A 23,668-nucleotide genomic window follows, 5' to 3' on the forward strand; every position below is an offset into this window, starting at 1 on the left:
TATATATATATATATAAATTAAAAAAAAAACTGAAGTCCCATTTAATTTTAAAAAGCTATTCCTCAGAAGGAAGCAGTGATTGTACTAAAATAATGTATATTATGAGCTACAAGCAATGGAGTCGGCCTAATATTATTAAATCGTATGTTATAACAAGATTTTAAACATCAGGAGTTAACATTTACCCTGTTTTCAGTAAAGTTTCATTTGTGTTTTTAAAGATTTGTTTGTTTTTTTGACACAAAATGCTTTTTATATGTCAGTGTTGAACGCTGTCTTAAATTAATTATACTAGTAGATGAAGATCAGAGTAAATTTGCACATTTGGCTTTGGTCATAATTCATGAATTTGTTGTAAAATAATGAAAACAAATGACATGAATATGTAATTGTATGAAATTATAATGTAATGAGATCCAGAATATATGATAAGTAAGTATTATCAATTGACAGTGAAGAACACAACATTGTGATTCATGTCAAATTCACACATGCTGTCCACTTTTGCTTGCCACAGCAGGTGTGAAAAACCAAAAACTTGCCTTTGTGCTACTGAGCCTAGTTTCAAGGTTATTTTTAATTCTGTTGAGTCAAGTCTATGGTGGTGATTCATCAAACGAGTTCAAGTGAAGTCCAAATCATGTGACTAAAACATACAACTGTCCTTCTGGCAGCACATTAGAACTTGAACTTCATGTGATGTGGAGGATAATCCCATCAGATCCAATACTGGGCGAGCCAGAGCAAAGTGTCTGATTTGCTAGAGCAATAGAAAAGTTATTAATACTTGTAAGTAAAACTGTGGTTTGTGGTGCATTGAAGACAGTTTCATTTGCCAGGGGCCAGGACTTGACATTACAGCGAGGAAGTGATGTTCAGTGTGAACGATGAGGAAAAGACACCTACATAAGTGAACCACCACCACCAACATTGTTTCTGGTATGTGTTGTAAACAGCATATGGCACGCTGCAAGATCTCAGTAAGTTCACATCATATTTAATAAGTCTCTGACTGTTACTTTTATAAATGTCAGCAAATGCACATGCATAATGTTCAAAATGAAAAAGTAACCAAAATATAATATTAACAGTTCTGTTTTTTGTTAAAATCTGTTTTATTCATTAAATGAAGAAACCTGTCGCTGTGCATTAATTGGAAAGTAGCTAGCTTATTTCTTTTTAGTTACAAGTAATGCATAATGTATGTGGTCGGGTGAGTGCATTATTTTTACTCTATTAAAACAAAAGATGTCCAGGAAGTAAGGAGAGTCTGAATTATTTGGCATTAACAAAGTATGTTTTTCTATTTGGTTCACCAAGCTCAAGCGAAGCAGAAACCACATTCAGCTGCAAGTCAAGCTGTATAAAATTTTTATCAAATCCTTTTTCTCTTTCTGCTTCCCCTATATGCATTTTGCATGACTTAATTTCTGTATCATTTAAATGATGCCTTTTCCTGGACATCAAATTGTATTGTAATTCACAAGTTCAATGTAGATATAACGCAAAGCCAGGGTTAAATAGATCATGATCTGTGTTGTGTTAGCTAGTTTTGTTTAATCTTTTTAGGACCAATTAACTGAACAAGGCAACTTGGCAACAATACAGTTTCATGTCCTGTGTAATTTCAGTTCAGAGTGCACCCTGATCAGAATGGAGGAGGCATTTTTTTGTGTGTTTTTCTTGCACACTGTAATTTGATGGTTTATTTGCAGAGAACTGACATCATTTACTTCCTGCTTTAATGCTATTTCAACAATTGAATAAACAAGAGACCAATCTAGCCTCAAAATGTCCTTCTTTGAAATTTTACAGCCAGCATAGTCATATTGAGAATTTAGTCACATCCACAATGCAATGTAAGTGTTTCACAACAGCTAAGCTGTTGCTTTTTCTCATTTTGAACCTGATGCTGTGTTTGCAATATACCTCATGACTACTCCTCGGGTAATTATAGACAAGTTATGAAACTTTAACTCTTCTTATCATGAGCCCAGACACCAATGTACTGTGCCACTGAACTCTGTGCAACTACAGCAAAAAAACTCTGATTGAAGGAGGCCACAGGTTTATGGAGCCACATGAGGTGTGTCTCTTAAGGTTTAAGTATTTGCTTGACCTCATGAGAGCTCAATGCAACAGAGCTAAACCCATGCAAATGAGCTAATCCTGACCTTGCAAGAGTCTTCTGTGTAATCATGCATTGATCGTCATGAGCATGTTGTCACTTTGTTTTAGAAGTTTTGTTTCCTGTCTTACTAAAGTGGACCTACATATAAACATCTGGGTGTTTGCAGTTGCATACTGTCATTATTCAGTAAAACAGTACTTGCAAGAAAATGCAGACTGGATATTTACCCACTTATAAATGCTGCAAAACTAGTAAAAAAAAACAAAAAAAACGTGACTCTATTTGAGTCCCATGCTTGACATCCACTGCCTGATATATATTTTTATGGCTGTTTATCATTTACATAGCTTTTACAAGGACAGACCCAACAACTGATTAAAATCTTACACAGCTTATTGTCATTGTGTTCCCCTAATGATGTGTGTAGGAGTCTGATATTGTGATATATTATACAAATATCACGTAGTCAAAATAACCACTGTGCTCTCATATTTCATGTTACTGCACATTTATGTACAGTACAATATGTACAATTGTACAATATGTAGAATTATGACTGATCAACTTCCATTTATTTGCAATAAAGTACAGAAGTCCAATTTTTTCTTTTGCATCATTTAAAAGGAAATAGCCTTTGTCCCTTCTGCTGCATGTTTCTATTTATAGACTTATCATCTGCATGCTCTCTGATTATAGCAGCTCAGGACTTGCACTGCATATTGCCTTTGGCCTTCACAACCAAATGACTGCTCTCTCCTCTGTCTCTTTCTTTTCTTCAGTTTATCGTTCCATCATTGCTAACCTTCTCAGAACATGAGCCACTAATGACTTACAACCAATGGCATCCACAACACTGATGAACACTGACCAAATTTGCTCTGTAAATGAGAGCAATGACTGAGACAGCATCATTTGCTGTTGAATTGATGCTTACTGTATGGTGAAAAAAAATACATTGTCCTTTTTTTTTTTAAATTCCACCCGAATAGTTGAGGGTTCATCAGATGGAGATAATGTAGAAAAAAGTCTTGTTAGGGTAAACACGAGCATGTAAACAAGCTTACAATAGTATAAGACTCATCCCAATGGTCTCTTCCTGGGAGTGGACAATGTGGTTTGTCATTTAAAAGAAGTGAAGCTTTGTGTTAATTTTACAGATTTTGTTACCAAATAGACCAGAAGATAATCATTTCATAAATCAAACCAAATCCAACTTTGTTTATATAGTATCTTCTCAGAAAACACACAACTCAAAGCCCTTAAAACAAAGCAACCAGGTACTAAAACATACATACAAAGAAAGACAATTTAGAGCAAACATAAGATCATAATGGTGCATAAAAGCAGCTTTTCCCACCAGGGAAGACAAATACAAGTTAAAAGAATATAGAATATTATTGAAATGGAATGCTATAAACAAAAAGATATATTTTCCTTTGGTTTGAACATTTGCATTATATTGTATGTGGAAGGATCCTTAATACATGAACTTTAAACCCATCCCACTTAGAGCATCCAGATGTCTATGGCAATGTTCCATGTTTATAGGATGTACATTTACATTTTGCCTCGATGTTGCATTGTTTTTTCAAATCTATATAGTTTAATTATATGCTTTTGTTAGATTGCTAATTAATATTAGATATTTCTACTTAGGTTGCCATAGGATATCATGTTGCTTCACCTACAAGGAATATGGCTGTTTGCTTGTTCTATTTTTTTTTATGTTTGATGTTTATAGTGGAATGTGGCTCCAACATCAGCAAATAAGGCTGCACGGTGGCGTAGTGATTAGCACTGTGGCCCTTACAGCAAGAAAACCGCTGGTTTGAGCTTCGGTGGGGAATGGGTGCTGGAGTTTGCATGTTCTCCCCATGTATGCATGGGATCTCTCCAGGTACTCTGACTTCCTCCCGCTATCTACAAACATGCATGTAGAGATGATTGGTTACTCTAAATTGTCTTTGAGAGTGAGTGTGAGCATGAAAGGTTGTTTGTCTCTCTGTGTTGGCCCTGTTATGGACTGGCGACCTATCTGGGGTGTACCCTGCCTCTCACCCAATGATTGCTGGGATGGGCCCCAGCTTCCATGACCCTTAATTGGACTAAGCGGTTCAGAAATTACGTCAGCAAATAACAAAAATGTATTAAATCTATGTGAAACAAGAAAACTAACATCAGCGCAATCATGACCAAGAAACTATTATGTCTATGCGACTGTGTTTAACTGTGCTGTGAATTGAATGGTGAGTTCCCTAGCTTCTAATGTGGGGTGATAGTTGTTAGTTGCTGTGAGTGAAAAATCATCTAAACAACAAGGAAACAAAACATCTGTGACATATTTTTTTTTTTTCCCCCACAACAGGCATTCATAAAACGAAGTTCTACACTCAGAGTGATGTTCTCAGGAAATGGCCCAAATGCTTTCAATATGTCACCAAACTAAGGTTGATGAGAGTATCTTTTGTCAGTCTCATTGCAGTTACAGTCAAGCTCATAAAAAGTGTTTTCAACAGTTAATAGTTTGCAGAAGCGGAGCCAGAAGAGGGAAGACAAGCATGCCAGTAATACTCAGTCATTGTGTTTTAGTTGTAAATAATTGGACATTTCTTTAACAACTAAAGAGGATGCTCTAATGTGGTTTAGTCTTCATGTTGTGTTAATTCTTTAAACACAAACCATCTACTCTTACAATTTCGCACTTAAACTTAAAAACCCAAAAATAAAACTTCCAGCCTAAAACAATTTATCTAGTATGATTGCTCACCAAAAAAGGTAATTAGGAAAGGAAGACTGCGGATTTGAAAAGTTATTTTATTTTTAATTGTTTATTGAGTATTTTTACAAGCACTCAATAGCATCATCTATTGTAACACCCTTTGGGCCAAAGATCGTAACTGGGGTCTATTATCTACCATTTTGATTCCATGTGTAAACAGGATCAGGCCTCTTATTTCAATTCTATGCAGGCGTGACTGCAGAGAGACCAAAGGTTCACAAGCACATTTAGCATTTTCGGTCAACAGACCCAGGATCTGGCAGACAAATGTCATATGTGCTTTAAGCCACATACAATATGACACCACAGCAAAGAGAAGCAAAAAGATGGATACATTGAAGCCTACTGCAAAGCTCAAATCAGATATCCAGTGTTCCTGTACATGATGAACAAAGGCTGTGTCAGTATGAACATGATCTGATTGGCTGCGAGCAACTCCTTATGTTTACTTGACAAATCCTGTGTGACAGCAATGGAAAAGATACTCCCAAGTCTTCTAATATGACCTCACACTTAAAACCCAGAATTTTCCATCCAAAATTAGCTAAGTGCATTACACCATGTGGTTTTGAGCAGTTGACACCAACACAAATATCCTTTAGCCAGTTAAAGCCCTTGACATGGTCCGTCATTCCTCCCCCTCATCCAAGTACCAGTTGTGTCAGAGTTAATGACACATCAGAAAAAAAAGAAATTGTAAAGACATTTTACAACGGGTGAGGTGCATCCACATCTGTTCTGGGCACACAATGAGTTGCAATCAGTAGAACAACACACTTTACACAATATTTGTCCCATCTTTTCAGTTAATAAAACATTAGAAATAGCTGAGAACAAGTTCTTCTAAACCAAACACTAAGAGTTATGTTTGGAGGGCTCAAGTGCCTTACACATGCTTCAAAGCAAGATGTACTCATAGCTCAAAACATGTCTCCACCATCACTTACATGATGCTAAGCTTCAGACTGTCAGTTCTGATTGCTGTTCATATATAGTTCATATATATTGTTGTACGAGTACAGTATCCCTGTAATATGAACAACAGCTCATCCTTGATCCAGTTCTTTGCTCTAGAGTCCATCAGTGGACATGTAATACAAGGAAGACGAATTGAGGCTGTTAAGATCCAATCAGAAAACAAATGCTGGTGTCATTGTTGATGTATGTGAGGTCCTTTTTTCTGTGGATTATAACTGTGTTATGGAACATCTGACCAAAATCCATAAAAAAAAAACTAATCTTGAGACATAAAATCTCTATGACATGATAACAACTATGCATATATGACATGTTTATTAATGTTTACAGCAGGGGTAGGCAACTCTCGTCCTCAAGAACAGCAATTCTGCAAGTTTTTGGAGTTTCCCTAGTGCAACACACATGACACATCAGACTTAATTAGCAGACTTGTGCAGATCTTGAAATCAAACTCTACACAAGTCCAGTAATTACCCAATGGTTTGAGTCAGGCGTGTTGGAGCAGGGAAACTCCTAACACTTAAAGGAGTGCTGCCCTCGAGGACCAGAGTGGCCCACCCCTGAAGCACCGAGATGGAAGATATCAGCTCTGTCAGATTCAGCTGGGTGAAGCGGAGAGCTGGTTTCAGGGATGGTCCAAAAGAACGAGTCACGGGAGCAAAACAATAACTTCCCACATGTTTTTGAGGGATGTAGGTCAGGGGAGAGACTGGAAGCAGACCAAGAATAGCTTTGTTTATTTAAATATTCCACTGTTAATGTCTGTTGGGAGGACAAAGCAGACTATCAAACCTATGTGTGCAAAGTCCAATAATGAGTAAAGGTTTTCGAGGTTTGTGATGAACATACATGCTCCATGGTAGGCTGTATCGTGTTTTTTTAGTGATTTCTCAAGACCATATTCTTTCTGTTTCCGTTCCATCAAGTTGTGGGGGCTGGATGTCACATTCCCATCAGTGGTGTGTAATACACTTGTGCTTATCTCAGCGTGTGATGTGCTTATGACACATACAGTTTGGGAGTTTTCCGTGGTATAAAACATGGACTAAATACTAGCACATAATGAATCAGGTGTAGAAGTTACCAAATCTTTTATTAAGTGATTTGAGGAAAGTTATTCATCAATTACAGATTACAGATCACATCGCTGTTGGGAATGCTTACAGCGCTACATAATTCTAATAGTTTATCATTGCGATTCTGCAATTTAAAAAAAAAACAAAAAAACTTTAATTTAAGAGGTGATTTCACTTCCCAACACCACAACCTTCCACTCCTGCATTAAGCCTTATATATTCCCTCACATATTCTGTTTCCTATCCTCATTGCCATTCAGGAACGCTCCAGCTATCCGTCGCAATACCACCCTTGTGATCCAGCCTCCTCTCTGTGGCAAAAGCCACAGCTTGTGCCTGGACCATTTTCTGTGCCAGGCCCGGCTCATCTGAAATCCCTCCAGGTTCCCCAGGCTCCTCAGTTCCTTTCCCTTCCTTGCTGCGGTACAGCAACTGTCACATGGTCCTTCACCTCTTGAGCTCTGTGCCACATGACAGAGAGCATCATGTTGCCGCTGCATATGTCCTCCGTGGGACCTCCAGGATTTCATGCAGTGCTTAAGCATGAGTGAACAAGACTGCTGTGTTCAAATATGTTGTGTAGGATTCGCAAATGTGATTTATCCAAAAATTTTGCATAACTTAGTGGGGTTATGTATTTATATCTGCTTTGGTCAGCAAGTGAGTAAAATACAGTTTCACTGCACTGAAATGCAGAAAAACAGAAAAAAAAAGGCCATACAGCCACAGTTAGTCAAGAAAAACACAAGGCGGTGGGGGGTGGTAGAGAAGTGGGTTTGTGTGAATGCAAGTTTCAATGGGTTCCAATAAAACAACCATATCCGTGGCCATGGCAACTGGTGAACTTAAGCTAATTCATACACTCAAACAGCAGGTCTCTAACAACAAACATCCTTCCTATAAATATGCAAACCAGACTGATCCGCTCATGCGGGTGGGCAGCAGAGAAGGATGGTGACAGACCACCCACAAATTGATATGATTCTTCTCTCGTAATGAGAGACTATCTCTTGTTAAAAACAAGAAACATTTTGAAACCCACATCTTATGGGTTTGATCTGTTTGACATCCTGCTGAGAGCTCCTGTCAGGATGTCTGGATTTACAAATACTCTGGGCGCCATTTCTTCTAACCTTTGGACTTGTTGTGACTTGAGATTGTGCATTTCCGTGTATTCAGTTGTTGTGATACTCCACCCAAAATAGGCCCTTTGAGGATCACCCCCTGTAGGCTTTAAAGGTGGCTTTAAACTGTTGCTCTATTTTAAATAGAAAAACAAAACAAAGCAGGGGTCTACTTGGGGTGTGGACTGGATAACTGCTTTTGCAGGTGGGGATAGCATTGAATTGATTGCGAGTCATTCTTTGACGTTTGTATATTCAGTTTTATGTTGAGTATTTGTATTTTGAGTAGCCTTATGGAAACATGGACTAACTTAACTAAGAACTAACAAACTAAAAAATGTCCAGCTAAAACAAACTGAAAAACAAAATTATGTAGTTACACAGAATAGTCATGATGCATGCAGAAAATCTTGGTAAAACATTACATTTAAAGCCATGCTTCTGAGAAACTTTGGTTGCATCACACAATATTTTACAGGCCCCATTAACATACTTAAATGTAGACATGTAGACATGTCTTACAAACAATCAGCTGTTCCTGTTTGTGAGTGAATACCTGCGTTGCTGAAATGCCAGGCTGAGCTTTTCATCAGCTAGCTTGCAAGTGGTCAAAGGGTGTGGTCGAGACAAATGTCAGAGACAACACACAACTGTGATTACTACCATCCCTCGAGGTCATACACAACACAGCATGTGTTTTTGTCATTCCTCGCATGTGAACCCTTGTCAGAGTGCACTTGCTCTTGCATGCACGCTTTCATTGTGTGTTTACTACGCATGGATGTATATGACTGAGTGTCAGCTTGTATTGTTTTGCCCTTTGGGCATTTTAGTCCACAGCTGCAAGGTACAGGGTTTGGCTCATATCCGGTGCTGAGTTGGCAGCAGAGGGAGGAGGCTTCAAGAGTGTGGAGTGCAGAGAGCCATCATGGCTCCCTTCCTGCTGTACTCTCCCACTTCTGCCATCATGGACACATCAGTGGAGTGTTTTTATGCTTCTGAGGTTTTATCTATGAATGTTAGAGGGAGAACTGACAAGTGGCGTCACCAAGGTCCCTAAACCTTCACATTTACAACCAAGCACTGTGTCTTTCTGTACACAAGAAACAGCACAAGGACTGGGGGCAGTTTTAAAAGGGTACACAAGGCTAATCTATGCATGCTTGTATTTGTGCCATCATCAGGATGGTGGCTATTTTGATGCAGCTTAGCCATTCAGCGTTTCATCCAAGCAATATGAGCTATTGTCCTGGGCAGCAAGAGGGAAACACATTTTGCAGTTGAGTAATGTCTTTTATCTGAAAACAATGGGCAGAACCATAAATTTGCCTTTAAGAATAAGAGGGCTGTGAGCTTCAATGATTGTTTTTTTTATGTGAGAAACAAAAGATCAGCAAGAGAGGAAACATGTATGATGGCAAAAAAAAAAAAAAAAAACTAAACAAGCTAACACATTTTTATGGCTTCTGCAAGCACCAGTTGGGCACAGTGATGAGTATGACTAAGACAGGAGTTCTGCAGAATGGCTCATAAAAGCTGACCGTCGGTGATGTCCCCTTTAAATCCCCTTTGTCCTTGTTTGTTGGGAGAAGAAAGTGCAACCAAATGCAGCGTTTCGGAACAGGCCGCATTCCCACAGCTGAAAAGATTGCTCTGTACAGTTTTGCAATAGCTGCTGGCTTCAGCAGAGAGAGTGGCCCACAAACACACAGCTGTTTCTAATCGGTAACTCAGCACCCATGGCTGACCTACATTCTGGTGCTTGCACGTCTTTGAACCTATGGCCCTGCCAAACTCAGCAATGGGGAAAGGAAAGAGGAGAAAAGCAAGAAAGATGAGTGAAAAGATGTGAGAAAGAAAAAAAAAAACAAAGAAAGAGAGAACTGCATTCCTTTTTTTCTTTCTTGGTTTGTTTTTGTACTATAATGAATCGTGCAGGTGTACGTTTAGCACAGGATGCATGACGTGCATGGATGTCAAATGACATAGCGTGCCAGACAGCCAAACTTCTGCTAATGCCTGCAAATGTTTCCATTGCTCCAACATGCAGCTGTGCATAGCTAAAAAAGAAGTTAATAAAAAAGCGGGGGGGCACTCATAATACCCCCTGACTATCAATTTTCTGCTCCTCTGGATGGACTTGCTACACTTGGAAAATCTTCACCTTTGCTTTGCTTTGTCTACACCCTTCTGTCTGTCAAACTTTCATAAAGTTCTGCTGTCTGCATCTGAATGAGTGAGGCTTTTCATGAAGGCTGGGGTGCATCTAGCTAGCATTCCTTGCATGCAGAGGAGGGGGTGCAGCGTGCCAGGGGTCCCCCTGGTAATGACTCATGGCAAAGTTCACCATCCACTCAAACTCTCAAACAGAATGCTTCGTTGGCTGATGCAGATAACGCACGAGTGGGGCTGGGTGTGTTGTATGTGGGGGGATGGGGGGGAGTAGGAATGGGAGGGGTGGTTCTGGAGCAAAAATTGCTACAAAAACAGAAACTTTTCACGCTAACATTTATGCACTCTTTGCTTCAGAGAGAGGAAGGAACTAGAAATGGGTCACTGTGTCTCAGGACTCCAGAAGAAAAAAAGAAAAAGAAAATAGAGATCAAGGGAGGGGTGCATTTGAGCCTGCCAAGAATTCAGTGAATTGAAATATGCAGCAACAGAAGGGTATACGAAGTACAAAAATAGAGGCAAATTTAGACACCAAATTGATCAAAGTTGCTAAATGAGTCAGAAAATAACAAATATGAGGTGCTGGCTGATTTAAAATGCAGCTGAATCAGTAACTGAATTAGTCACCCACTATCAGATACACAGTCAGCAGTCTTAGTCAAGGCATTCACATGTGGAATATAGACACGTTGCAGACATGCACTGCCAACTGGACTTTTTGCTTTTACCAGATGTTCTTCTGTTAACTGGGTTACTGATGTCAGTAGTGGTGCACTTTTTCTACTGGACATTCTTCTCTGCCACATGCTCCTTCACCTCCTGAGTTCCAAAAACCATCAGGGCCTCTGGAGTCTCTGGAGTTCTTTTTGTGACAGGCTTAAACAAAGCCTTTGTGTCAGCAATAGCAAACGCTGTAGAAAGTCATGAGAGCATGTGGGGGGTCAACAAACGAGTGAGGGGAGGAACTGCATTCATAGGGAGGCCTTTACTGATTTGTGCTTTGTTCTGCTTTTAATTCTCAGTTACTTATTGTTTACCCATTTTCTAATTAATGTTGTCTGACACTTACATTGTCCTTTTCTTGTATAAAGAGTCTTACTCTGACCCATCTAACAATAATGTTAGATAATACATGAAGACACTTTGAAAGTAATCTCCTATGGTAAGGCGTATTTCCTTTCCCATTTGACATATTGTGCAATAACATTGTTAAGATTGGTAAGAATTATTGTTTGTGCACAGAAATGGTTAAAAATGATCTTTTTTTAAAAAAAATAAATGACTGCAAAAGTAGCACAATGGCAAAGTTTAAATGAGATTTAAAGTTAAACTCATAGAAATTGTTTGAGCTTTCTGCTTTAGCAGTAAAAGCTAGAAGTAAAGTTCAATCAACTTATTTTACTATACTTACAGCTCAAGTTATGTTATGTGAAAACAAATAGAAACCTAAGAATGTGAGTCTGATTTTCTGAAGCGTGACATTCATCTCACTCAACAGTATGGTAAACATGTTTGTACCATCCAGGTCTATTTGTATGTGGAGAGGTCCAAGTCAACTTCAGCTGACGTGTCAGGACTTGTCATGAGCCTCTGTTCGGTCTGGGGTTCCACACTGTGTGTGTGTTAAGGGAGGGCGGGGTCTGTCATTTTAATCCGCTGTCAGAGAGAAAAACAGGAGCAAAACAGCCCGTCAGTCTCATGTGAGCTTCCTCTCTGTGTGTAACCGGTATTTAGTTTCCTTGTGAATGAGTTCAGAGTTAGCGAACAGTGCAGCATGTTTCCTTTTGCCCCCTCAAGTGGAAACAATGGAACCCAAAAAATGCATTGAAGTTGTTTTTTTTATATTGTTAAGAGCTGTGTGTTGATGTTTATGAAGACTTGCTCTACTTTTACAACCAAAAAGTCTGGTTTTATACACATGTATAGAATTCTAAATTCAATTCCGCTGATTTTATTTAACAGGATATTAAAAGAATCATCTGATCCTTGCCGGGACTTTAAAAGAAATAATTACAACATCAGATGAACAGCAACACCCAACAGATTCATAAAGTTTTTTGGAAATGAAACTTTTTTGATATCAAAGAGAAATTTTATATTAATTTAACACAATCTAAGCCAAAGTGCAGAAGCATTGTTCGAAACTTTTAATACCATGATTCAGTGGCTAGCATAACCAACTTTAGCAATCTAACCTGAACTTTACTTTTTCTGTACGAAGTTATTAGTTTCTCATATAGTTTTGGCCAAGTATTACTTCAGTTCATTTAGGTTTGCAACATTTACTTATAGACAAGTACAACATTTCAATCTGTTGGGGTCTGGACTTTGATCACTTGCAACACCTTGATGCTTTCCTTTGACTGTTGGGTTTATCGTCTATGCAGGACTGCAAGGTTGCCAGGTCCTGTGGCTGCAAAACAAGCCCAAATGAAAACACCCTCCAACACTGTGCTTGACATTTGGTATGTGCTGTTTGTGCTGGTAGAATTAAATGCCTTCTGTCTGTTCAAAAGACATTGTTCCAGAGCTGAAGTTGTTTGTTCAGATACAGCTTTTCAGACAAAACCTGTGTTTTCATGTTCTTTTTTTGAGAGAAAAGGCTTTGTCCTGCAAGCTTTTCAAATGAGCCATATGTCAGTCTTTTTGTAAATAGTTCTTTCAAGAAGTGTGATATCTGACATGCTAACTCACTGAGGCCTGATGCAACTTTTGGCGTTTTGCCGTTTCTCTGAACGTTTAACATCTTGTCCACATGCATCAGCTTATCTCATAAAAACTGAGATATTTTTTCCGATTTGGCCTGTCATCTACGCGAAGATGCAGAGTTATGCAATCAAAAACTATTTTTAAGAAAGCTCCCACCAAGGTAAAGATTTTCTAATACTCTGTTTTAGGAGTATTAGAAAAAAAAACAGGGTTTTAGGTTTTGAAACATTAGTGTCTGAAACAAAAAATACCATGACGTGTGTTGGCGTTATCCACTGTCCAGGCGCTTTGTGTTTGTTTTTACACTGCTGTCAGCACCTCTTCACATAGACAACCAAAGGTGAAGGACAAGATTAAGGACAGTAACCATATCACATTGGAGGCATGTTTTGTGCTTTTTGGAAGTGACGTCACGAGACGGAAGGTTATTCTGATTGAATAAATTCAAGCCAAAGGTTTGATATGCTTTTAAATGTGCTTGACAACGCAGTAATGCGGATAGATGTGGATGGATTTGTTTTTTAAAAACAAGGTCATGTGGACTCATTTTTTTTTACTGGCAATCAGAGGTGGCAATTCCTGGTCCAGAAAGCAAAAGTCCTGTCCAGCAGCTCTTCCGACCAGTCACCAAACGAGTTGAATACGAGTTGAGTTCATTTGCCAGGTAAACAAGCCTGTTAATGAAAACACCTGTTTTAAATGTACAGGTAGATCCAAAAACATGGCAGGACTTTTACTTTATGGACCAAGAATTGCCACCTCTGCTGGCTATAGGGACAAAGATTTTCAGTTTAACTAAAACCCAGCTATGTGTCTACATGGTCTAAGTAACTTGACATGTGGGCAAAATTGCCACTCCTGGGAAGACAGAATCATTTGTCTCGCTTTAGGACAACGGACTAGATTGTTTCGAAATGGCTTTATAACCCTTCTCAGCTTGAGATTTAACATTTATAGAAATGCTTCTCTGTGATCACCTCGGATGTCTTTCCTCCAGGACATTGTTGTACAAACAAATCTAAATACTCCTGACCAGTTAATTTTCACAAGTATATGTTTAACAGCAATAGTGACTCTCACCAGCTGTTGATGAATTAATCAAGTTGGTTTGATAAACAGCATTTTACTCTGCAATTTGACATAGTTTTAAAATTTTACAAGCGATTTGTTGGTTTTTGTTTGTTTTTGTTTTTTTTTTTTTTTTTTGTCTTGTCCAGCATTTAAGCAAGCAGACTGATGTTCTGGATGCTGTGTTCTGCTGAGCAAATTTATTTTGCCAAGGGGAACTTTTGTAGATGTAATGATCCCCTTGTATTTCTTGATTCTTATTTTATTTTTCAATTTGTTTTGGATAATAGCTTGTATTACAGAGTTTATGCTACTGGACCCGACCGGAAAGGACAGGAAAGGGGCAGAAAGAGAACAGAAAAGAGAACATAAAAAAAACAACAAAAAAAAACAAAAGAAAGAGATCAATGCATACATGTATATGCACATACATACCCACCTACATATATATGTATATACACTCGCACATACATTATATATATACATATATACATACATACATACATATACACATACATACACATGCATACACACACATGTACACATACATGCATACATAAAGATAGATATACATACATACATATACACATACATACACACACATATATATATATATATATATATATATACATATATACACATATACATACTCACATACATACACATACATATACACATACACATACACACACATACACATACACTCACACATATGCATACATATATACATATCCATACACATACATACATACACATACACATACACATAAGTACACACACATACCCACCCACACACATAAATATATACACCCACACAAGCCAACTCTAGATTCGTGGAGAACAAAACCGTTGACAATCATGAAGACCAGAAACTAGCAAGTTAAGTCAAAAAGACAGAAAGAGAGGTACCTGCTGTTAGTGAATAAACTTGCTGGATGACTCAGTGACTGTGACACATGCAGAACATTCATGCAGAACATTCAGAGTGGAACGTGTTTAGAGAAGAGTGATCATGCCAATGTGACCCCGCCCGCCTACAGCTAGAGGAAGGCCAGGAGAACCCAGAGACCCGGGTAACCGACAGTCACCCCCAGGTACAGATCCCAACCCCCCCACTCCAGAGCCAGCCATGCATCTGCCCAGGAGGTGGCGAAGGAGGTGCCCAACCAGAGTCCCCCGCAGTCAGGGGGAACAGGCCCCAGCAGGCCCAGGCCGGCAAGGGCCGATCCCGCCGGGCACCGGCCACCTAGGGCAGACAGAGCGCAGGCCCCAGGGCCCCAAGAGCCCGTGAGCAGCCCCCCGCCCCCGCAGGCAGAGGGCACAGCCCACACCGACGGAGGACCAGGATCCCCAGACCGCCACCCAGCGGCAGCCAGGTCGCACCCCAGCGCACCAGCTGCGCCCCCGGGTACAGGACACCACCCCCCCACCACCAAACCACACACACATATACATGCATACCCCGCCCCCCCCCCCAACACGCACTCCCCTCACACATATACATGCATACCCCCCCCCCCCCCCCCCCCAAACACGCACTCCCCTCTCAACCCCCATCCACACAACCCTCTGCAATCCATGCACATCATCCATAACATATACAACCCCACCCCACCTCTACTCACTCACCCATACCAAGTCACACGAACCCCAATCGCCCCCGCCCCCACACACGCTCCCCCCCCCCCCCCCCACACACACACACACACGCTCACACCCCGCCACCCCATCCCTCTACTTCTACCCAACCACACATGCCCCACCAAACACCCCTCCACCACCCATAGCCCCCCTCCAAACTTCACCCTCACTCACACATCCCATTCCGCATATACACCCCCCCCTACACACACACACACACACACACACATACCCTCACTCCTCCAACACAGGCACACCCCAATACAACCCACGCGCCAACATACCCCTCCACACACACATCTACTCATCCTCACACATCCCTATCCCCTACCCACCTATATCCCCAACCCTAATCCCCCCCCCCAGCCATCCCACCATCCATCTGTAACCCCATACACCCACTCCCACACATCCTCACCTCACCCCTGGACACATTTTTTTTTACTGGCAATCAGAGGTGGCAATTCCTGGTCCAGAAAGCAAAAGTCCTGTCCAGCAGCTCTTCCGACCAGTCACCAAACGAGTTGAATACGAGTTGAGTTCATTTGCCAGGTAAACAAGCCTGTTAATGAAAACACCTGTTTTAAATGTACAGGTAGATCCAAAAACATGGCAGGACTTTTACTTTATGGACCAAGAATTGCCACCTCTGCTGGCTATAGGGACAAAGATTTTCAGTTTAACTAAAACCCAGCTATGTGTCTACATGGTCTAAGTAACTTGACATGTGGGCAAAATTGCCACTCCTGGGAAGACAGAATCATTTGTCTCGCTTTAGGACAACGGACTAGATTGTTTCGAAATGGCTTTATAACCCTTCTCAGCTTGAGATTTAACATTTATAGAAATGCTTCTCTGTGATCACCTCGGATGTCTTTCCTCCAGGACATTGTTGTACAAACAAATCTAAATACTCCTGACCAGTTAATTTTCACAAGTATATGTTTAACAGCAATAGTGACTCTCACCAGCTGTTGATGAATTAATCAAGTTGGTTTGATAAACAGCATTTTACTCTGCAATTTGACATAGTTTTAAAATTTTACAAGCGATTTGTTGGTTTTTGTTTGTTTTTAATTGTATTGATCTCATTTTAAGACCAGGCGAGGACCAATGGTTTTTTTTTTTTTCATCATGTCATCTTACATACAATCTAAGTTTCAAAAGAGGGTGTACTTTGTTTTTCACAATTCTGTGTATGCCGATGTGCTTTTCAGTGTTTGCTTTGGATATGGTCTATGTATGGCTGTAGCATGAAGCTTTAAGACAAATGTTTGCACCTGGATTGGTCGTGTGATCCTTCCACAAACAATAGTTTTGTCGAAGGACAGCTGCCTGTTTGTACTTCTGTTTGACAGCTGTAGTATTTTAGCAGAGACCCAGCTGATATACTGAGTGGCTGATAACATACTACTGTGGTTCAAAGAAAGGATGCTGATCCAGTGACTTTGACGGTCTTAATCAATAACAGGTGGTGGAGATTCTTTTCGGGGCCCTTCGGATGTCCTGGTGGGTGTCGGGTTTCATCAAAACCATAAGCATTCAGAGCATTTTGCAAAATATTTCAATGTGTTAAAGATCTAGTTTAACTACTTTTTCAGGACTGTGTGGGTGTAGTTAAAGATGAGTCAACTGCCAGCAGCATCTCCATGGCAACACAGACAACACAGTCGCATCTGATTGCGCTAATAATGGAAAACACAGAGTATTTCCAAAGAACCCTTGACGTTATGCTTCTCAGAACCTTAGTCTGGTCTTCGCTTTGGTGCTACAGTGAAAGACTGGATGTGAGAGTAAATTTTTATTAGTGCTCAGAAATATGCAACCAGTTTTTCAGACCAGTACGCTGAACATAAACAACAGGGATGTTGTACATCAGGGGTGTCCAAAGTTGGTCCTCGAGGGCCCCTATCCTACAGGTTTTTGATGCATCCCTGTTCTAACACACCTGGCTCACATTAAATCGATCCAACAGCCAATTAAGTTCTTCACAATGACAGATTCATTTGAGTCAGGTGTGTTGGAGTAGGGATACATGGAAAACCTGCAGGATTGTGGCCTCCGACAGCCAGAGATGGACACCCTTGTAGTGCATGATGTAATAAAAAGAGAAATCAACAAATTTCACATCATTTTAACCCCATATTGTAATCTATGCAATGCAAAACTTCATGAAGCACATTAAACACAATTCTGTAGGACTATGGAAAAATGAAAATATCAAATAAAGAAGAAAATTTTGCAGAGATCTAAACAACAGAACTTCATCATGGGGTTTTATCTTGTGATTTGATGGCTCAGTAAATTAATAAATCTTTGACTCTGCATGCTTCAAAATATGGGGCCAGATGGTGTTCATACCAGGCCTTTCAAAAGAGGTCCACGAACAAAAGAAGAACAAACGGAAGGCTTTCAACACTGTCATATTTCTATACTGCAAATACAAATAAGCATATGATCAAATACCTCCAAAAAATCAAGAGCAATTGGAGGTTAGCATCAGGGTTTGCTAATATACTCAGTTTTCTGTTACTTAGGAAAATAACTGGCAATGATGCTCAGCGTTTGGAATTTGTCTCGTTCCTTCAGGGATCCATCAGACACCTACTGAACACTGTGCTGTCATTTAGTGTGGAATTTTTTAAATGTCACATGTCAACAAAGCACAGGATATGAATTGACAGTGTGGTGGACAAGAGGATGCGTGCTGTTTTAACAGCACCAAACCATGCTGCATTTCCTGGAATTAGCATGTTATTAAGCTTTGGTAGCTGCTTTGTGGACTTTGGGGTTTCGACAGAAAAAGGAAGTTAAAATAGAGTTGGGTTTTTCCTTGTTTGCTTTCCAGCATGACCTCATTGTCAGTACATATAATGGCAGTTTGATGGGCTGGTGTGAAAATATCATTGCAACCATGTAACAGCAGGAAAATTCCTTGCTGTCATATGAAGGCCTCATTTTTTGACATCCGTGTCAAAGTCAGCCAATCAGACTTTTGGATGTGAGCCTGGACTGATCTGTTACAAAACAGCAAAACAGTCTGTGTTTTGTCATTTTGCTGTTTTCCTGTCAGTTTAACATATGACTGAAATTTTTTAAACGCAAAGGGTGATCTTATACCAGCAGGCATAAGAAGTGGAAAGAATGATATTAGTTTAACTACATACACTAAATAAGAGATAAATTGATACATACAAATGATGGAACAGATGCTGATTTAACAAAGTCAAATCAGTCGCATGTTGAAAAGCTTCAAATTCAACTTTAAACACTGTCTGCAAAAACTTTGCAAAGAAAAAGTTTGATTCTTCATAGATGCCTGCAAGCCTATGATGAGTTGCAGTTGCCAAATAATCAAATTGATCGATAATTCTCTGAACCATCACTATCAACTTCTTTTTAAGTGTCTGCATTTATCATTATCTACTCCCACTTTGGGTTTAAATTGGGCTTGATATGAGATCCAACAGAGGGAAAAGAGGAGGCATGCTGCAGGGTCACAGTATAAAGGTTGGTGCCACTTTGTACAAAGATGTCATAAAATATTTACAGCATGAACCACAAACCTCATCATGGAAAGTAAAAAAAAACATAAAATGGGTTTCATTTTGAGTGTCATCTAAGTGATGTTTCTCCCGTTGTGTAGTAAAAAGGTACTGCTTCTTTCAGTCTCACTTCCACACAGATCAGCTGTGCCATGAAAGTTTGATCCAATGTAAATGTTTAAAATGAAATTATACAGAATTTCAAGAGGATGCAAGGAAAAATTACTCTATCATACCTTATATGTATGTATGTACATATATACATATATATATATATATATCCCCCTTCTTATATTCTTGTTGGAACAAAATGCAGTTTTAAATAGCTACTCAAAATTTCAAAGTTTGTCATACTGAATTGGCATATTGTTAAAAGGCGTCGTACATGTAAATGTGCTAAAATGGATAAGAGGAAGTGTGTTTTGTCACATTGTGTTATCATGCATAGGGCAGCCAAGTTGACAAAGCGTCTTTTACTTAATTCTTGGGGAAAATGAAGTAAGTCCTGGTACTTTAGTACCAGTATGGACTTATCATAGTGGGCTTTTTTTTCTCCTCATTAGAAATAAAATTCCATTTGTAATTTTGTTAGTGTTTTTTGTTCTTGAAACTAAATTTTGAATATAAAAATAAAAAGGTGTGAAACATGGTGTGGCTACCAAGCAATTTGCATGAATGGCTGCGTGATAAAATACCTCTGAGAACACACCCTGTTACTTAACACTGCATTTAATCCTGATTACATTACTTGATTTACTCAAAATGCTCATTTAAAATTATTGAGCACAAACTCAAGAGTACTGGTATATTTCAGTAACATCTGATGCAATAGAATTATGTCCGATTCTATGTAATTCTGTGTGTCTGCCAAATAAATTTCCTTCTTTTCTCTTTTTTAGGGCCTCGCACATATTTTCATTAAGAAGAGAAGTAGGAGCACATGATTGTTTTGCAATTGGAAAGAGATTTTTATAACTTGAATCTTCTCAGAAGGTCAACAAACCTATAAAGCGCTTACTGAACAAAAAGTGTTGTCTGCCGCCACCTAGTGACAAAAAGACACAACTGCAACTGATGAGTAAATTCCACACACCAAAGGATAACCTATACATTGACTGCAGGAGCGTCCAAAGTCACACCTCGAAGTCCGCAATTTCTCATATATTCCTGTTTCAACACCTTCCTTCAAATCGATCCCACTGACGCCCTGCTGGAATAGGGATACGGGGAAAACCTGAAGGATTGTGGCCCTCAAGGATGGAGCTGGACACCTCTGACCTTGTGGACACCCTAACGGTTTTAAGTATATCAGGCATCAATAACAAATATTTATACAGTTATTCAAAAGAAGTTTACAAGGACTGGCGTCAATGTAACATATGTATAAACTCATGTGTAATTTCCCCCCCCTACATCCTTGATAATACATACGTCTACTTATCTTGTTTTTAACACTTTCATCATATTACACTTTCAGCGGATAGGATGCATTTCCACTTTGCAGAATGTTATGGTTGGATTTACTTGATGGTTCATCAGTTCATGCTGCTGTCTGTGTGTGGCTTGGATGTCCTCCCTGTGCTGTCATAATCATAACTTATAAACAGAATGAGTTATGGTGAAAACGTTAGTTCTGTGGTGCTGTGTGACTCAGCTTGTACTGAGTTTTAGTTCCTAATTAGGACTGGATTTGAGTCTCAACCTGTGTGACGCTTTACTTCTTTTCATTATCTTCTTTTTCTTCGCTCAGTTTTATAATATCAGTTGAGCCCAAAGTTTCTTTAAAAATAATGAGGATGTTTTACGATAATAGTATGCCAGGTCAAAATCAGTCAACTGTGCACCATATGAGGCCTGGGTACTTTTCTACAGCGTTATTTTCCTGTCAAATTCTGGTTGTTTTAGTAACTCTTTTGTTAAGTAAAGAGCCTTTATACTTCGATTCAACATGCGGTGGCTTATTGTGTTTAGCTGTCAGGTCATTTTGAACAGTTTTATAATTATTTCTTATTTCTCTCTAGTCATTTTTTTTTTTTGCCCCATTTTACATTGTTTTGAAGCTTTTTTTTTTTTTTTTTAAATCTTTTGAAGCTCCTTTTGTGGATCATGTTGGTCTTTTGCACATCATTGTGTCTTTTGTCTCCTCAGGGTTTTCCACCCTTTTTTAAAATATCTATTTGCTCACAGTTTGGCTCCTTTGTGTCTTTTTCTGGCATTATTTGGCTGAAAACAAATGTAAGTCAGCTGTGATAAATTGGGCTTGTGGGTCTGTGTCTCACAGGGTCTTAAAAGGCTTTCATTGCAAGGCAGATAATACTGATACATGAAACCTGATTAAACCAATCATTTCCTTAGATTAGAAAGATGTCTTAAAGACATAAAGCTGTTGTCTTTGGTGATGAAAAACTTAGGACAAACTTGCCTAGCTATGTCATTAATCTGGAATGGATGTCATTAATTTGGCTTCCTGTACTTCAGTGAGGAATCTGTGAGCTTTTTTTTTTTAAATCCAAAATTTGTTTATTGGGTCTCATTTAAAAATGCTTTCTTTTTTGCAACTGCAAAAATTAGAGACATCCTATCTCAGTGATGCAGTTAACTCATCCATGCTTTTGTTACTTAAAGTTGGATTACTGCAATTCCTTTTAAATGGGCAGTCCCAAATAGGCCCTGAAAAGTTTCCAGTTGATCTAAAATGCTGCAGCCAGGATTCTAGATCACAACTAGTGGTCCAGATCATATTTCTCCATTTTTAGCCTCTCTTCATTGGTACCCTGGTAAATTTAGGGTTAAAATTCTTCTCTTCACATAAACACCTCCCAAAGGTCTCATAGCACCATTCATTCCAAACACTTGCTCTCAGACTGCAGGTTTGACTCTCTTAGGATACGATGGGAGGAAGAGCCTTTGGCTATCAGGCCCCCTCTCTTATGTATACAGCTCCCAGTTTGGATTGGGGAGGCAGCCACCCTCTCTACCTTTAAGATCAAGCTTAAAACCTTTCTCTCTGATAAATCTTATAGTTAGGGAGTGAAGTTATCCCTTTGCTGTGCTGCCCAATTGGCTTTGACGGCTGAGGGACATCCAATGATGCACTGAGCACTTTTCATCTCTCTTCCATGTATAAACATATAAAAGTATTGACATCGTTAATTATTTCCCCTGTCTTTGCAGGCCTTCCTGGATAAAAAGTTGCAGTGCATGTTGGTCTTTCTTTCCTATCCTCTCTATCCCAACCAGTCGAGGCAAATGGCTGCCCTCCTTCAACCGGGATCTGCCGGAGGTTTTTCCTTCCTGTTAACAGGGTGTTTTCTCCTTCCCACTGTCGCCTTGTGCATGATCAGGATGGGGTCAAGATCTGATGGAATCTGTTGATTGTCCTAAAACAGGCCATTTCTTATGAATTGTCTTGTATTGATGTGTCTGTCAAGTGCCATGAGAAAACAGTGTGAAATTGAACTCTACAAATAAAGCTGAATTGAATTGAACCACCTATCTTCGTTTTAACCATTACTGAATGTACTAGTTAGTCCTGTTTCCTAGCTAAATGACAGAAAGACATGTCAACTTGTACGCAAGTTAAGACTAACAGGTTGGTTTGCCTTTCAAAGTAGCTAAAAAGTGTTCAAAGAATATCCATTTTACTTAGCTCATGTATAAAAAAAAACTTAAATGATGAAGAAAATGTATTCAGTTAAATGTTTGACGGTGTTAGGCTACATATAACTACTAACTTTTTAAGCTAGTGTTTAACAACAGGCTAAGAAGTAGCATCTGCAGAAATAATTCACAAAGTACTGAAGCAATTCTCTTTGAAACAAAAATATTGCAGTGTCAAACAATTATATATGAAAAGTTGTCAAATATTAACAGTTCACTTACATTAGGAAATAACTAATTGTACGTTAAAAGACTAGAAATAGCTATATTAAGTAGCCTTGGCTATGTTATAGATATATATATATATATATATATATATATATATATATATATATATATATATATATATATATATATATATATATATATATATAGTTAATCGGTCTTAATTCCCTTTTTTGTCAATCGATAATCAGTAAGGTGATTAAAAAATTTGATTCAATTGCGAATGACATTTTCTTTGGACAAACACTTATTAGCCTATTTAAAAGAAGAATATAGGAGATTGTTACTAAACAACCACTTAGAGAAAATAATGATCTGTCTGAAAGGCTTTTTCATCCTGTTGGGCTCATGTCATGCTTTGTGAAACACTGTAATTACAACAGGAAAAATGTTTGAAGATTGTGTGTAAAAAGCCCGCTGAGGCAGCCTGCGCGCGGCTGTTGCTGGGAGCTCCGGCCAATCAAAGCAGCAGCTCTCCTTTGCAAGTACTTTGGTGGCTGAAGAGGCATGACATCATGCACACATCCGTCCCTTCCTGCTCAAACTACTAGTCAAAAAT

The sequence above is a fragment of the Telmatherina bonti genome (assembly GCF_933228915.1).
Source record: "Telmatherina bonti genome assembly, chromosome: 3".
NCBI lineage: Eukaryota > Metazoa > Chordata > Actinopteri > Atheriniformes > Telmatherinidae > Telmatherina > Telmatherina bonti.